This window comes from Dreissena polymorpha, chromosome 7 (genome assembly GCF_020536995.1).
Source record: "Dreissena polymorpha isolate Duluth1 chromosome 7, UMN_Dpol_1.0, whole genome shotgun sequence".
Lineage (NCBI taxonomy): Eukaryota > Metazoa > Mollusca > Bivalvia > Myida > Dreissenidae > Dreissena > Dreissena polymorpha.
The window spans coordinates 59,329,487-59,346,776 of record NC_068361.1 but is presented as its reverse complement, the minus strand read 5'-3'; the positions used below and the strand labels follow the sequence as shown (position 1 = coordinate 59,346,776).

General features: G+C 35.7%; 1 protein-coding gene and 1 pseudogene across 4 annotated transcripts in view; both read right to left on the bottom strand.

Annotated features, from left to right (window-relative positions):
- Positions 1-17,290, bottom strand: part of LOC127838719 (tubulin beta chain-like) — a 121,347-nt pseudogene that overhangs the window by 59,723 nt on the left and 44,334 nt on the right.
- LOC127838718 (keratin, type I cytoskeletal 9-like) overlaps positions 1-17,290 on the bottom strand; it is an 89,938-nt gene that overhangs the window by 47,762 nt on the left and 24,886 nt on the right. Inside the window, exon 1 of one of the 4 annotated variants that reach the window (XM_052366687.1) lies at positions 2,252-2,327. The exons of the other annotated variants lie outside the window; for them this stretch is intronic. The gene's annotated coding sequence lies outside the window, so the exon portion shown is untranslated. Of the gene's footprint in view, positions 1-2,251; positions 2,328-17,290 lie in introns of those variants that run through there. 4 annotated transcript variants of the gene reach the window in all.

Below are 17,290 nucleotides of genomic sequence, written 5' to 3'. Positions count from 1 at the left end.
TATATCAGAGATTAAAACATGTGCACAATGCGCACACCGACGCACGTGTAACGTTTCTGTTCAACGTCAATGACGTTATGAAGTTAACAACTGTCAAATCTTTTCCACATAATCACCTCCAACGCGAATGCACTTTATGTGTCGGGAAATATATAATACACACACACACACACACACACACACACACACACACACACACACACACACACACACACACACACACACACACACACACACACACACACACACACACACACACACACACACACACACACACACACACACACACACACACACACACACACACACACACACACACACACACACACACACACACACATATATATATAATACGATGACGCCATCGTGCTATTGCGTTGTCGCCATCGTACTATTTCATTGTCGCCATGTTACTATCGCGTTGTTGCATTGCATTGTCGCCATCGTACTATCGCATTGTCGCCATCGTACTATCGCACTTTCGCATTGTCGCCCTCTGGATTTTAATGTGTAACCACGATGACCCTAACGGTATTCCGTAGATAAAACAATGTCGTTCAATTTTCGGTACACCTTCATACCGTCCTGTTGCTATACGAAGAAGTGCAACCCCACAGCGGAATTTTGCCAAGGCACTACGTTGTGCTCGACTTATCGTATTACACTTGACGTATGGCTCTACAGTGAATTCTGTCTTAAACTGCCTTTAGTTCCGAAGTTTATTACTCCCATTTGCGCGTATCTGACCATGTTCTCTATTAACGGTGTCTTACGCTTAAATTCGTTCTACATGGTTTTGTTGATAGCTATTAATTATCGACTTTTGTTGATCTTTGCTGTACATGTGACAATGGCTAAGAGCGGCATTTTGCAGTTTTTTATTGACTGATGAAATTATCGTTTTGCTCCACTTGTTTCGTCGTGCGCCCTGTCTAGTTAAGTATTCAAATCACTGTTTATTATGTCTGTTATCGTCCATCCTGTTTAAGCGAAAAATCATTGCCCTAGCACTGATTTCCACTGTCGAATGTGCGGTTGGGTCCATCCCATGTCTCCTGTAACTGGTGCGTTCGGTGTATATCTCCCTACACCTAGAAAGAGCGAAAGGCTTTGTGATCGACGGCATTTATACATGGGAATTCCTGTATTCTCCATATTGCAGCTCGTAGGTTATTGTTGACCACACCATTGTGTCGTATAGCTTAGTAAAGACTTCATAGTCCATTCCACATAGCGCTTTATACTTCGAGATCGGTAATCCTAGCGATCTAGACGCTGACTGTGCTATGTGTTTTGCGGTTACAGAATAGTCCAATGTATCTGTTAAAACGAGGCCTAGATTATAATTTCTTGGTTGCACTTGAACACAAACTCCGTCGGCTATGTTTTAATAGCTGTTCTAATATGTAGAATTTCGTTTTATTGGTATTTGTCATGTTGTTAATCGTGCACCATTGAGATAGTATATCGATCAGTAGCTGTAGGTGTTCTTCGTTTTTTGCTAACAATATAAGGTCATCCACGTAAAATAGGTGATTCACCAATTTTCCATCCAAGTCAATGCCTATATCACTATTGTTTAAGTGTTCACTCAAATCATTAATGTACAGATTAAGTAAAGGTTTGATAACAAACATCCTTGTTTTAAAGGTGCCTTTTAACGTTTTGGTAAATTGATAAAATTGAAAAAAAGTTGTTTCAGATTCGCAAATTTTCGTTTTAGTTATGATATTTGTGAGGAAACAGTAATACTGAGCATTTACCTTGCTTTAAAATAGCTATTATATGCATCTTTTGACGATTTAAAAACCTGAAAATTATAAAGCGTTGCAACGCGAAACGATTAAATAATTTGGAGAGTTCTGTTGTTGTCGTTAAATTTTGTAAAACTACGAGGATTGCTAATATTTAGTATAAAGTACATCTATTACTGCATGAGGAAGGATGGCCGAGTGGTCTAAATGAATTATACTTTTACTCCAGGGGTCAGTGTTTCGAGCCCTGTTGAGGGTTACTTTTTTCTTTTTTTTGAATTTTATTCTCGATTTTTTACAGGAGGCTTTAATTTCGAATGTTTACAATTATCAATATAAAGCATTTAATGACAAACTTCAAAAAATGGAAAAATCTGTGAAAAGGCCCCTTTAAGCCGATGTTCACGTCGAACCAGTCCGTTAGATAATTATTCAGTTTTATAATATTGCGCACCTAACGGAATCATATAGTGACTTGATTGCGTTTAGAAATTTACCTTCTTTGCCTAAACTCGATAGTTTATTAAAAAGTAGCCCATGGTGTATTCGGTCTTAGGCTTTGGAAAAGTCCACGCAAGCGACGTATGTTGATAGTCGTTTACGTTTTCTGCACTCCAGTTTGCTGCTTAGCGCTGATAAATGATCAGTGTACTACGCTTGGATCTAAAGCCGTCTTGATTGTCACATATTTTATTAGTGTTAATTTTTTCTAGACAAGCTCTATTCTCCTATTGGTCTTCTTCCGCTAACAGCTCCCATTCTCTTTCGGTTTATCATTGAAACGTTTCCATGTATTTCACCGCGATAAAGGATCCACTGGGGAACAATTATGAAGCACCTGTTTAGTAGTGCTGTTATGATGCGCGGAAGTTGGATGGTTTTTTTCTTCTCAAGGACCGACACAAGCATCTTGTATGAAGACCATACATGAATCTTAATCTCATTTGTGGCTGACCGTGTTTGCAGCATGGATCAAGGCTTTGACCTAAGCTGTCTAGTTTGTGCAGTGGGGGCCTTTTGGTATTACCTCTTACAGCCACTAGCCGTCTGGGCTACGGCAATGTTTGCAGCCGCTTCCTCTGACCCATCTGTTCAGGACTTGATCCATGCTTCATTGGGTACCTTTCTTCCATGGTCAAATTCATGGCTTTGTTGCCAGCGTAAATGTGCTCTTCTTTTTTGTCAGACGGGGCATTGTTGCATAGATGTGGATGTTCTATCGGGTGGGTGCATATCGTTACTGCGGTTCATGAGCTCTGATGGTTGCTAGGCAAAGCAACCTCAGACAAAGCTAGATCTTTTCAGTCCTCCTGTCCCAAGGCTATTCACGCTGCTGTGTATCAGGTGATCCTCTAAGAATCTGCTTGTGTCTGTTCCATCTCCGTTGTTGGCGTGGATAGCACTGCAGCGGTAATAATGCTCGAATCCTGGTTCTGAGTCCGCTAGTAAGACTCGAGAGCCGTCATCAAAGAGTTGGAGCCGTATTTTATATTTTATGTGAGGTCTAACTTAACCTCGATGCATTGTTCGGATGATATTTACGTTTTCTTGTCAATGTGTTGCTGCCGGCTTCTTCACAATGTTTAGTTTCCATCTGGTTTTTGCATCTGCGTACTTTACATGTTGCCTCCATATAATTCGCTCGTTGAATGTTACCCACATGTATGCTGAACTGGGGAGGAGTGTTGTCCAGGGTCTGTTTGCCAGACTTTACTTGGGTGTAAAAAGGGTTGCTGAGGGTTTCTCCTTGTTGATGGTTAAACATCAGTTGAAGGACAAAGCTGAGATCTTTTCCAAACCCAGATGCATTCGATGCATTCTGTATGTAGCTGTTGATAAACATCCTGAACGCATATGCAAATTGTTTTTACAATATCTGTAGAAAACAGATATATGGAGTAGTTGCATGTAAACAATTACCATTATTTTCTGAGTACAAAAAATTGCATAAGTCTGCTAAATTGAAGGTCAGCGTTCAGGAACTTGGTCAAAGACCGCACACAATGACCCTGAACATGTGTTTAGTTTCAATTGAATACTTGTAGTTGGAAGTGACATCGAGATGTCACTTTTTTGGTACACTTTTACCTTTACCAATTTTCAAAGTACAAAAAGGTTCATGATTCTGCTCTTTTGAAGGTCAAGTTATGGAACTCGGTAATTGATCTCCAATGACCCTGGACATATGTGTGAAGTTTCAGGTGTAAACCTTACATAGGAACAGTGATATAGAGATGTTGCACATTTACCTTGACCAAAAAGGGGCATAATTCTATAAAATTGCAAGTCAGAGTTAAAGAACTTTGTCAGCCACCTCACACAATGCCGCCAAATATATGTGTAAAGTTTTAGTTGAAAACATGACAGTAGAAACAGTGATTTAGGTTCTGCAAGCTTACCTCAACCAATTTTTTAAGTAGTAGAAAAATTTAAACATAGATGTTCAATATTTACCTTAACCAAGTTTAAAGTATAAATAGGTACTAAATTACACTTAATGACAGGTCAGCGTTCAGGAACTTGGTCAGTAAACTTACACAATAACCCTAAACACCTTGTGAAGTGTCAATCAAATACATGTAGCAGAATCAGTGATATGGAGATGTAGCACATTTAACGTTACCACAGTATTATGCAGATTATACCAAGATGGCGACGTCGACATTTTGGTGAAAAGCATTGTTCGGACAATTTGGTGAAAAGTGAATCTACAAAAATCCAAGCTTATGGGCCTTATCAAGAAGGACCTTGATTTATGTTTTAGATGTGTGTTTCTGACATTACACCGACAAGTTTGGAGGAATAGTATTAATGCAAAATTATTGAGATACTACTAGTAATAACGCCACAAGGGCTACAATCATTTAACACACTCATAGACTAACATATGCATAAATCACTTCAAACTTGTATTTCTTTAATTTTTTACACATACATACATTAATTATTATAATGTACAGGACTCTTTGAATTATAGGTCCATTCTTTTTTACACCTATATATATATTTATAAATGAATGATACAATAACACACATGCATATATAACAACAACATCAACATATATTAAATAATCTTTTAAAGTTAAAAATCCCACATTGTATTGCAGATGAAAACACAAATATCATTAAATGCAAAATTAAGGTAATATACAAATCACTATTAACTTATGAGAACATTTTCGTTTTACTTCACTTATTAAAGTTACATAAAAACTCATAATCAACAAATATTTTGTATAATATTTAAAAAATAAATATAGTTAACACATTAAAAATCTATGTTCCTTATAGCAATAGCCAAAACTGCAACGCCAGATGTGGCATGGTAACATAGATTTAAATGGATACAAAATGCTTGTTTTTATTGATGTGTGGATCTTTTTATTCCATTTTAATTTCCCCCAACGATATCTATTCATACATCACACAAACACTAACTTGGTACATGAACATGTGTTAAATATATTGTTCCACAAAAAATAATAAAGAGCATTTTGTATCTTGTTAAATCTGTTACCGGACTTGGGCGTACACTGTATATTTATATAAAAGTCTACAGTACTCAACATGACACACTTTTAAGATTTAAAGTTAAGTTTTCTGGTAGAAAATATATTAATACAATTCTAAGGTTTTAATTATAAGCACCAAAGTCCAAATAAGACTAACTAATCTAATGTCTGTTAGATTTCCTAAAACACATTTTAAGTAACCGGTCTAAAGCAAAAGTAAATGCATTTCTAAACTTAGTAGACCTAGTGTGCTTTAACCTTCAAAGGCTAAACTTTTACAGCATATTTTGTTGTTGTTTTAAACAAAGTTGTAAAATAATTGTCAGAAGTTAAATGACACAATGGCTTAAATAATAATCTCTGAATCAGTTGCGTCTTGTTCCACTTAATTCTTGTCCACGTTAAACAGTCCACTACTGGTCTATTTCCTCGCCAGATGGATCCCAAGTCCAATCAAGCCCCCCCTGAGGGCGACTGCTGCCCCGCCCACTATTGCCATTCCTGTCAACCCCTCTGTAAAACAAGCATAAAGCATAATATAGAGTAAATGAGCTTAATTAGTTATAGAGAATGAATGGAAAATGTAAAACTGACATAAATTACAAAATAATTACTTCAATTTATTGCCAAGATGGAAATAGTTTTGGTAAAAATAACTTCAAAGAAAGTATCAAATTAAGTACAAAGCAGATTTTCCCAATTAAAATAGCTTTGGACACAATTAAGGGACAGATTCATAGTTTTGGGTTATAGCTTAACATATACCAAGAGCACCGCCTTGCGGGTGCAGACAGCTCATCTATTTTCTTTTTAAAGGTGAAGGGACTCAATTTCAATCACAAAGGAGGGAGGGGTGGAGTGAAGAGGGGTGTAAAGTGCGTGGGTGTGGACAATTACTACATTATATTTCATAGAGTATAGTGTGAGGGTGTGGTGGTCATTTGTGAGATGATCTTAAAAAAAAATATATAGGGGGGATTCGGGGGGGAGGGGGGCAGGGCACGGGGGACGGTTTGGGTGAAGTCTATTGTGGTATGTCAGGTAAGAGTAGTTTTGTCAAAGTAGCAATCAAATCTTATCATAAATAAAAAGAAGTTATGGCCATTTAAGCAAAATTTAATAATTTGACCTTGAGAGTCAAGGTCATTCAAAGGTCAAGGTAAAATTCAACTTGCCAGGTACAGTAACCTCATGATAGCATGAAAGTATTTGAAGTTTGAAAGCAATAGCCTTGATACTTGAGAAGTAAAGTGGATCGAAACAAAAAATTTAACCATATATTCAAAGTTACTAAGTCAAAAAAGGGCCATAATTCCGTAAAAATGACAACCAGATTTATGCAACTTGTCCTTTTACTGTACCCTTATGATAGTTTGCGAGTGTTCCAAGTATGAAAGCAATATCTATGATACTTTAGGGGTAAAGTGGACCAAAACACAAAACTTGACCAAATTTTCAATTTTCTAAGTATAAAGGGCCCATAATTCCGTCCAAATGCCAGTCAAAGTTACATAACTTTGCCTGCACAGTCCCCTTATGATAGTTAATAAGTGTTGCAAGTATGAAAGCAATAGCTTTGATACTGTAGGAATAAAGTGGACCTAAACACAAAACTTAACCAAATTTTCAATTTTCTAAGTATAAAAAGGGTACATAATTCTGTCAAAATGCCAGTCAGAGTTACATAACTTTGCCTGCACAGTCCCCTTATGATAGTTAGTAAGTGTTGCAAGTATGAAAGCAATAGCTTTGATACTGTAGGAATAAAATGGACCTAAACACAAAACTTAACCAAAATTTTTAATTTTCTAAGTATAAAAAGGGCACATAATTCTGTCAAAATGCACGCCAGAGTTATGTAACTTTGCCTGCCCAGTCCCCTCATGATAGTAAGTAAGTGTTCCAAGTTTGAATGCAATAGCATTGATACTTTCTGAGAAAAGTGGACCTAAACGCAAAACTTAACCGGACGCCGACGCCAAGGTGATGACAATAGCTCATTTTTTTTCAAAAAATAGATGAGCTAAACAAACTGTAATAAGGCAAAAGGGTACACTTCAACTTTAAACAAGAGCACCGCATAACGGGTGCAAACGCTCGGCCGCGGGTGCAGTTTTGAATAAATGAAAACTTGTCATTATTTATTTATTTTTGTTTTTATTTTTTTTACAGGTCACAGTGACCTTGACCTTTGACCTAGTGACCCAAAAATGGGTGTGGTGTGTATAAGTCATCAAGGTGCAGACCGGTGATCAATGCTTCCCAAAGGTTTTTTTTTTGTCACAATATTGCACTATATATTCAGATAAAAGGAAACGTCTTGAGGGCACAGTAGTTGGGGGGACAATAATTGTTTTATAGAAAATTTCAAAGGGCCATAACTCTGTGAAAAATCATCCGACCAGAACCCGCTAATATTAAGCACATCTCTTCTTGGTAGTGAAGCTTCCCATAAAGTTTCATTGAATTCCGGTCATTAGTTGCTGAGAAATAGCCCGGACAAAAATTGCATTATATGTAAAGTTAATGGAAAATTTCAAAGGGTCATAACTCTGTGAAAAATCATAGGACCAGAACCCGCTGATAATATGCACATCTCCTCTTGGTAGTGAAACTTCCCATAAAGTTTCATTGAATTCCGGTCATTAGTTGCTGAGAAATAGCCCGGACAAGAATTGCCCTATATATACAGGTAATGGAAAATTTCAAAGGGCCATAACTCTGTGAAAAATCATCCGACCAGAACCCGCTGATGATATGCACATCTCCTCTTGGTTGTGAAGCTTCCCATAAAGTTTCATTGAATTCTGGTCATTAGTTGCTGAGAAATAGCCCAGACAAGAATTGCACTATATGTACAATTAATGGAAAATTTCAAAGGGCCATAACTCTGTGAAAAATCATACGACCAGAACCCGCTGATATTATGCATATCTACTGTTGGTAGTGAAGCTTCTCATAAAGTTTCATTGAATTCTGGTCATTAGTTGCTGAGAAATAGCCCGGACAAAAATTGTGCAAGGACAGACACACGGACGGACAGACGAAGCGGCGACAATATGTTCCCCCCAAAATAAATTTTGGGGGAGCATAACAAATGTTTGTGGATATTTGAGCATGTCTATTTCACACAAAGGAATCTTCTTTAGGTGTCAAATATCTCATTTGCTGAGCTATTCAAAATCCTGTAGGGAATATTGAATAGTTTTAAAACATAATACAAACTGGTTGGACCATAGAACATTATTTTGTTCCCCATAAAGCTGTTTGAAATGTTTCTGAACTAAAGGATTACAGTAGCTTAAAGGGGTATACATGTAATAACTCTGTTTTTAATTTACTATAAACCTTATTTAAGCAATACATATTCTCTCTTTTCAAGCAGAAATTTATAAAGAAACATTGTTATATTTATGATTTTTTTAGACAAGATTGAAAAAATGCCCTTTATCACTCACCTGGGTAATGGGGCATGGCTAAAATCTACCCCGGGGGCATGTTTTGAACAGTTTTTTTCTCAAGGACCAAAATCTGAGGACTACATCATTTATCAGAAGTGTAAAGAGTACAATGCATTATGGGACACAACTTTCATTGGACGAGCACATTTTAATTTAGATTAAATGCAATACGATCATGTACAAAAAATGTTTTATTGTGTCATACAAAGTATGTGTAAAAAAAGTGCTTCCCGGAGACTTTCTGATAACGGGTAAAAATGAAAATGAATATCTGTTAACAGTTACACTGCGTTAGCATGTACATAAATCATCTTCATAATTTCATTTATTTTTCTTACACATACTGCTCTGATAGGAAATACATGTAATAAACTCTGACTCCTTAGTTTTTTACAACTTTATTGACATTACACAACAGATAAACACCAATTAGGTGTCGAAAGTGGTTTAACCTCTACGCGGTTAAAAATATAAAATCGGTGAAACGGACAAATAAAGCAATGAAGCTGTGATCGTCGCTATCTTTGTACCGGATTGCTGAATTTTGAATTTCAGATTTCCAGCTTGCAAAGTCATTTTTTGCCATTTCCCCATCGGCCGAATATTAATTATTTCTGTTATTTACAATGTATCCTAGTTTGCGGAATGCATATTTCCGAATCCCATGTTGCCGACTCCTTTTCATCGGGAAACAACGCGAATTACGGCCAAACAACATGGTAAGTAGCTTGTCCATCCCCCGGGAAGTGTCACCCATCGAGAAAAGTGAACACTGCTGACGGGCTTTATTGTTTAAGTACACGGTGTCTGTACTGTAGTCAGGCAAATATAAAATATGAAATGACATTGAAATCCTTCTAGGAATGCACAAATTACAGAGATGATACTAATTTCATACAGAATACTTACACACATAAACACACAAGAACTCAGGATTAGAGGTAAGGTGTGACTAATATATGCCCTCCTTAATAATGGCCACATGTTCGAACAAGTTCGTTAAATTGCTGATCACCAGTGGATTTTAAATTGAAAGTTTCAGCTATGGTTCTCATATTGCAGCCATTACTAGTCAAAGGCTTCGAGTGATTTGGCAGGTATGATATGAAAGAAATTCAATCGATTGTAGATCTTTTTCAAATTGCCTGACACTACACTCACAAAAAGAAATTTGCGGAGCGATTAAATCTGATAAATATATTACAATGTTCAGGTATTCAATGGGTAGGGTAATCTGATTATAGGAGCTATTGAAGCATGGGTACTGAATAATTTTTAAATGTCATAATTGGACCAAAGAACATTTTTAAGGCATAGCATGTCCATTATAATTATTTAAGAGTGTTATCAATTCAAATCATCAAATAAGCAAATTTTTTTTGTGCCATTAGTATTGTCAGAGAGAAATATGTTAAAAGATCTGTTATTCAGCTTTTAAAAATGTATTTCACATTCCAATAAATCTAAGTTAAATTTTATACTCCATGGACATTTCTGTTTTGCAAAATTATTGTAAAGCTATTGAGTTGGTCACAAGTGATACATTATCTTGTGCTTCTAAATTTCTCAATTTTATAATCATACATGTACTTCATATATTTATACATAAACCATAAACTGCAATAATGGGGTTAGGCTTTTCCATGGTTTTAGATAGAGTTTACCAGTCCGAATATTACTGATCTAACAGTAAGTGGTTATTTGTTGGAAGAAAGTGTCAAGACAATGAAAACAAGGGCTGTTTGTAAAACATGCATGCCCCCCATATGGGCTGTCCGTTGTAGTGGCAGCCATTGTGTGAATACGATTTTTGTCACTGTGACTTTGACCTTTGACCTAGTGACCTGAAAATCAATAGGGGTCATCTGCGGGTCACGATCAATGTACCTATGAAGTGTCATGATCCTAGACAAAAGCGTTCTTGAGTTATCATCCGAAAATCATTTTACTATTTCGGGTCACTGTGACCTTGACCTTTGACCTTGTGACCTCGAAATCAATAGGGGTCATCTGCAAGTCATGATCAATCAACCTATGAAGTTTCATGATCCTAGGCGTATGCGTTCTTGAGTTATCATCCGAAAACCATTTTACTATTTTGGGTCACCGTGACCTTGACCTTTGACCTAGTGACCTCAAAATCGATCGGGGTCATCTGCGAGTCATGATCAATCTACCCATGAAGTTTCATGATCCTAGGCCTATGCGTTCTTGAGTTATCATCCGGAAACTATTTTACTATGTCGGGTCACCGTGACCTTGACCTTTGACCTAGTGACCTCAAAATCAATAGGGGTCATCTGCAAGTCATGATCAATCTACCCATGAAGTTTCATAATCCTAGGCGTATGCGTTCTTGAGTTATCATTCATAAACCATTTTACTATTTCTGGTCACCGTGACCATGACCTAGTGACCTCAAAATCAATAGGGGTCATCTGCGAGTCATGATCAATGTACCTATGAAGTTTTATGATCCTAGGCCCAAGCGTTCTTGAGTTATCGTCTGACAACCACCTGGTGGACGGACCGACCGACAGACCGTCAGACCGACTGACAGACCGACATGACCAAAGCAATATACCCCCTCTTCTTCGAAGGGGGCCATAATAAATGAATGCTAGAATTTGTATATGGATATCAGTATGTTATATCTGAATACTATAATGATTACTATATAAATCAGTTATGATGGCCGCGATATTAAGTCTTGTTTGTATATTCTTTTAGCAAAGATCTTTATTAAGTAATAAGTCATATATAATAACTGTATATTAAAACAAGACGGCCATGATGACCCTGTATCGCTCCACTGTTTTTTCTTTGCGAAAAAAACGTGCAATGCGCATGGGTTGAAATGTACTCAAGCATGTGACTTTCTCTTTCTATCCCTCGTCCCACTGGGGGTTTAAAGTTGGGACGGTGAGCATTTTTATATATGGAAAAAGTTACTACCGTGTTAACTAAACAGACTTAAAAGCCCGGGAATTGTTGCACAGGTTCTTTGCTTATAACGTAGGTACATTTATCTCTCCAAACGATATTGTCGTTCTTTCTATTTCACATATTTTTAGATTCTGAAGATCAAATCTACGCATTTGATTTGAAACAGATTCTAAAGACACATAGGAATCAAAATGCCTTAACCCTTTACCAAACGACACATTTTGGACTTTCCCAATTTTAAAGAGGTTGCAGACGTCAATTAAATTAAAATGGAATATGAAGGAAATGATCAGGAAGGGTAGAAATAATTGTGATAAAAGGAAAAATTGCTCATCAACCCACACATCCCTAAGACCAACAGGCCTGAGAATATTATGATAATCTAAAGATTTTTTCTTTATATTTATTTTTTTTTTTAATTAAGTAACACATTTGACTTCTAAGATCAATTCATAACTTATATTAAGAAAATTATAAAATGGTCAGAAATATATATGGATTGTTGCGCAATTGACAATTATATCCACAATTCATGAGTCACAATTCACAAATGGAACAATGAATCATTAGTTATTAAAAAGCAGCATATACGATAGTTAAGAACATTGCACTTCATTAATTTCAACACCTTCTCTTGGATACAAAGTTTGAGTTTACCGTGCAGTATCATATATTGACTTTTCTTGAAATAATTATGTTCATGGATGTTGTGTTTTTAAAATCAATAATATATTATTAAACTGGTTTAAACATTACAAAAAAGACATAAAATTAACATGTCATCCAAAATATTTTCATCCAGATATATGGTCACTTTCGACATATTTAAATAAAGCCCGACTTGTTTCAGTTTGTAAGAAAAACATTCATAACACATGTTCTTTCTTCAATGCCTTTGTAGGCAGTCACCATCTGACCTAAAATGGCACTAAATGACAGGGTTTTATCTCATGTTTACAAGATGTTGATGTTGTTGTTGGTCACAGCCAAATGGCTGCAGTAATCTCCACTGGTAAACGTCATATGTTCAGATTTGTGACCCCCGGGGCCGGGTAAAATTTGAGCCCAGGGGAATAATTTGAACAAATTTGGTAGAGGACTATTAGATATCACTACATACCAAATTAAGTAGCCCTAGTCTCTATAATTAAGAACAAGAAGATTTTTAAAGTTTGCACACAATAGGCCTTATTTTAGCATATGTTCATTTTTGTGACCCCTGGGGCAAGGTCAAATTTGTTCCCAGGGGCATAATTTGAACAAACTAAGTAGAGAACTATTATATGTCACTACCTACCAAATTTAGTAGAAATAGGCCCAATGGTTATGGACAAGAAGATTTTTATAGTTTGCTCAAAATGGGCCCAATATAAGCATATGTTCAATTTTGTGAGCCCTGGGAAACGGTCAAATTTGATCCCAGGGGCTTAATTTGAACAAACTTGGTAGAGGACTATAAGATGGCATTACATACCAAATTTGGTAGCCCTATGCCATACGGTTTAGGACAAGAAGATTGTTAAAGTTTGCACAAAATAGGCTTTATATAAGCAAATTTTCGATTTTTTGACACCCCCAGGGCAGGGTCAAATTTGACCCCAGGGGCATAATTTAAACAAACTTGGTAGAGGACTATTAGATGTCACTACATATCAAAATTTGGTAGCCCTAGGCCCAATGGTTATGGACGTAAAGATTTTTTTTAAAGTTTTCACAAAATAGGCCTTATATAAGCAAATTTTCAATTTTTTGACCCCCCAAGGCAGGGTCAAATTTGAGTCATGTTGGTAAAGAAGTATGCACAATATTAAAGCAATATGTCAAGGGACATATGAAATATTTGGGGTGGTACGCAAACTTTAACATAGAGTAATTAATAATATGCATATTCTAAGTGGAAAAAAGGCCATTATTCTTACAAAATGCTTGATACAGTTGTCTGCTCTTGTTTGTAAGTTGCGGTCATGTTAGTAAAGTATGCAAAATATTTAAGAAATATGTCAAGGGACATAAGAAATATTTGGGGTAGTACGCAAACTTTAACATTTGCACGCTAACGCTAACAGAAAGCCGATACCGGGGTGATGAGGATAGCTCCACTATATGTATTTCATATACAATAGTCAAGCTAAAAATTCATGTCTTCTAGTGCATCTTGGGCATCACCAGCCTTACCAGCTGTTTCACAAGAAAGAGAGCAATCCTTTGTCACAACTCCCATAAACTTGTCCGCGTTGAAGTTTTACAAGAATGGTTGAATATGGGCACCAAATATTTTCTCTCCCAAGTACCTTGGTATGTTTTGCTGGTTGTGTGCATGTCGGAATGTTGGTGGAACTCTGGTTGAGCCAAGTTCTGGACCACTGTTACCGTCATGTCTTCTAATGGTGAATCATTGGCATCATCTCCTGCATCACAAAATCGAAAGCCATGTTTAATCACAACATCAATCTACATAAATGTCTAGTGTCCATCTATTTATTGTATTCAGGAAATGATTCATAAGGCATGCTTGCCAAGAATTGTATGTTAAGTCCTCATTTTGATGAAATAAAGAGTTTTTGGAGGTTGATTCTTATTTTCAAAAAACCTAATTGAAGGGCAAGTCATCATTTTGATAAAATGAATTGTGTATCAAGTCCTCACTTTTATGATTAATCAATTGTATGTCAAGTCCTCACTTTTATAATAAAATAAGTTTTGTGTAAAGTCCTCATTTTGATTGATAAGAAATTTTTTGAGAAAGTTCTTATTTTAAAAAACTGGAGTCATCATTTTGATAAAATGAAGTGTGTATCAAGTCCTCACTTTTATGATAAATCAATTGTATGTCAAGTCTTCACTTTTATAATGAAATAATTTTTTATGTAAAGTCCTGATTTTGATTGCAAATAAATTTTTTGAGAAAGTTCTTATTTTCAAATAACCTTATTGAAGGGCAAGTCATCATTTTGATAAAAAGAAGTGTGTATTAAGTCCTCACTCTTATGATAAATCAATATGTGTGTCAAGTCCTCACTTTTATAATAAAATAAGCAGTATTTCCGAAAAACCGTCGGTCCTCTGATTTTTCCGATAATAATTTGGAAAATCCGGAAATGATTCAAATATTACCGGACCTCGTGTCCGGTTATACAATTATGGCGAAATTTGCAATTCCATAAGCTATTTCCAGAAAAGTTTCAAGGCAAAAGTGGGAATTTACTGAGTTATTTATGAATACTCCAATCATGTAAAACATTTTTTCATTGGTTGCATTTCTTGAATAACGTACGTGCATATACGGTATCCGAAGATTTTTGGTGCGTCGTCAATGCAAATTACACACTACGTCATCACTATATGAGTAGATTCGCAAAGGGAGAGAAACGATACCATATACTTTTGGTTCCCGTTATATCTGATTAATTCGTATGCACGCAGGGCATTAAATTAATCTGATAAAATAAAAATTATGTTATAAATGTCATCTTTGTCTTTCGTCGTCATTTCTTACTTTTTGGGCCTGAAATAAGCAGTCTGGGCCGGAAATGGCTGCATGATTATATGACCTCATGGCCGGCAATAAATTATAATTTGGGGAAGGACTGAAATAAGTTTTGTGTAAAGTCCTCATTTTGATTGCAAATAATTTTTTAAGAAAGATCTTATTTTGAAAAAAACTAATTAAAGGGAAAATCAAAATTTTGATAAAATGAAGAGTGTATTAAGTCCTTACTTTTATGATAAATCAATTTGTGTGTCAAGTCCTCACTTTTATAATAAAATAAGTTCTGTGTAAAGTCCTCATTTTGATTGATAAGAATGTTTTTGAGAAAAATCTTATTTAAAAAAAACTACATTGTAATTGAAGGAAAAGTATTATTTTGATCAAATAAATTGTGTATCAAGTTCTCACTTTTATTTGAGAAAATTATTATTTTCAAAACAAAATATTGTAGGACAAGTCTTTATTTTCATCAAATGAATTGTGTGTCTTATGTCCTCACTTTAAATTATATTAAGATTTTTGGGGGAAATTCTTATTTGCAAACAACTAATTAAGGGCAAGTCTTCATTTTGATAAGTAATTTAATTTAAGTCCTCACTTTTATAATAAAAACAACAAGAAAATTCGTTTAATTGATATCCCCCACCAAATAAATTTTGTTTATTGATGGGTGAATAACTTAAAGAAAGCTTATTTGTTGGGTTGTGCATTTTCTTACTTTTTGTAGTTACATCATACAAAAAAACAAAAAAGGGCAATATCTCTTATTTAAGAAAGTGTAGGGGTATGGTTCTTGTGCATGGATCTTCTCCTTATTAATATCTATACGCCCATGAAGTTTCATGTTGAAATCTTGTATCATATCTGAGATAGAGCCCTGAAAAGTTACATCATACAAAAACAACAAATGGCAATAACTCTCATTTAAGAAAGTAAAGGGTTATGGTTCTTGTTAATGGCACTTCTCCTCATTAATATCTATACATCCATGAAGTTTTATGTTGAAATCTTGTATCGTATCTGAGATATAGCCCTGAAATGTTACATAATACAAAAACAACAAAGAGCAATAACCCTTATTTAAGAAAGTGTAGGGTTATGGTTCTTCTGCACGGCACTTCTCCTCATTGATATCTATAAATTCATTAAGTTTCATGATGCAATCTTATAATTATAGTTTCTGAGATATAGACCTGAAAAGTTTGTGATTAACAGACTAACAGATGACAGACTGACGAACAACACCAAAACTATATCCCTCCGCCTTTGGCGGGGGATAAAAATGTGTCAAGTCCTTGTTTACTTGACTTTGTGTTATTGTGTAATACATATATAAATTGCATTAAACGTAACAAGAAAACATTTCTTCTAAACAAACATTAATTTAACTAAACAATTAATACAGTGTGTCAGAACTGTGTTATCTAAAGATAATTGTTATTATTGCTGTTAATTGAGTACTTTATGAGATGAAAATAAACACTACAATAATCAACACTTTGTGAGTTGCTTTTGCGCTTCTTCCAAACTACAACAGGGTTCGACACTAAGGCACGTCCGACAGACATTGTCTAGTAAGATCGGTGGTCGGGCTAGTAAAACTGCGGGCTAGGTTGTCCGACTGGTCGTACATAAATTTAAAACAAATCTATACTGATTCATATAACTATAGATAACTGCTGTGAAAGCCTTTACTTTTAATGTGTAAAATTACTCTTGTATCCGTTATTTACATTAAAACAAAACTAGTATATTTAAATAAACGCCGAGCATTCACATGATTCATCGCTATTTTTAGACGCAAAGGAGAGATTCCTGCAGAAATTGCTTGTTTCTATTGGTCAAGTTGTTATGAATATTAAAGATTTTCTGCAGTGTCGTAAAATTGTAGAGCATGATGTAACCCAGCCAGAAAATTCCCCGACCGCTATGGGGATCGAACCCGGGACCTCCCGGTTCCAAATCAGGCAGACACTCTACCGCGTCGCTATAAAAGCTAGCTCATATAGCAAGGCAGTATAAGTTCCCCTTATACCGAACCCTGCTACATACACCCCCTCTAATTATGAAATTCTTCCACGAATTTCTCATTGCCATGACATCTGTGGGACGTCTGACACACATGGT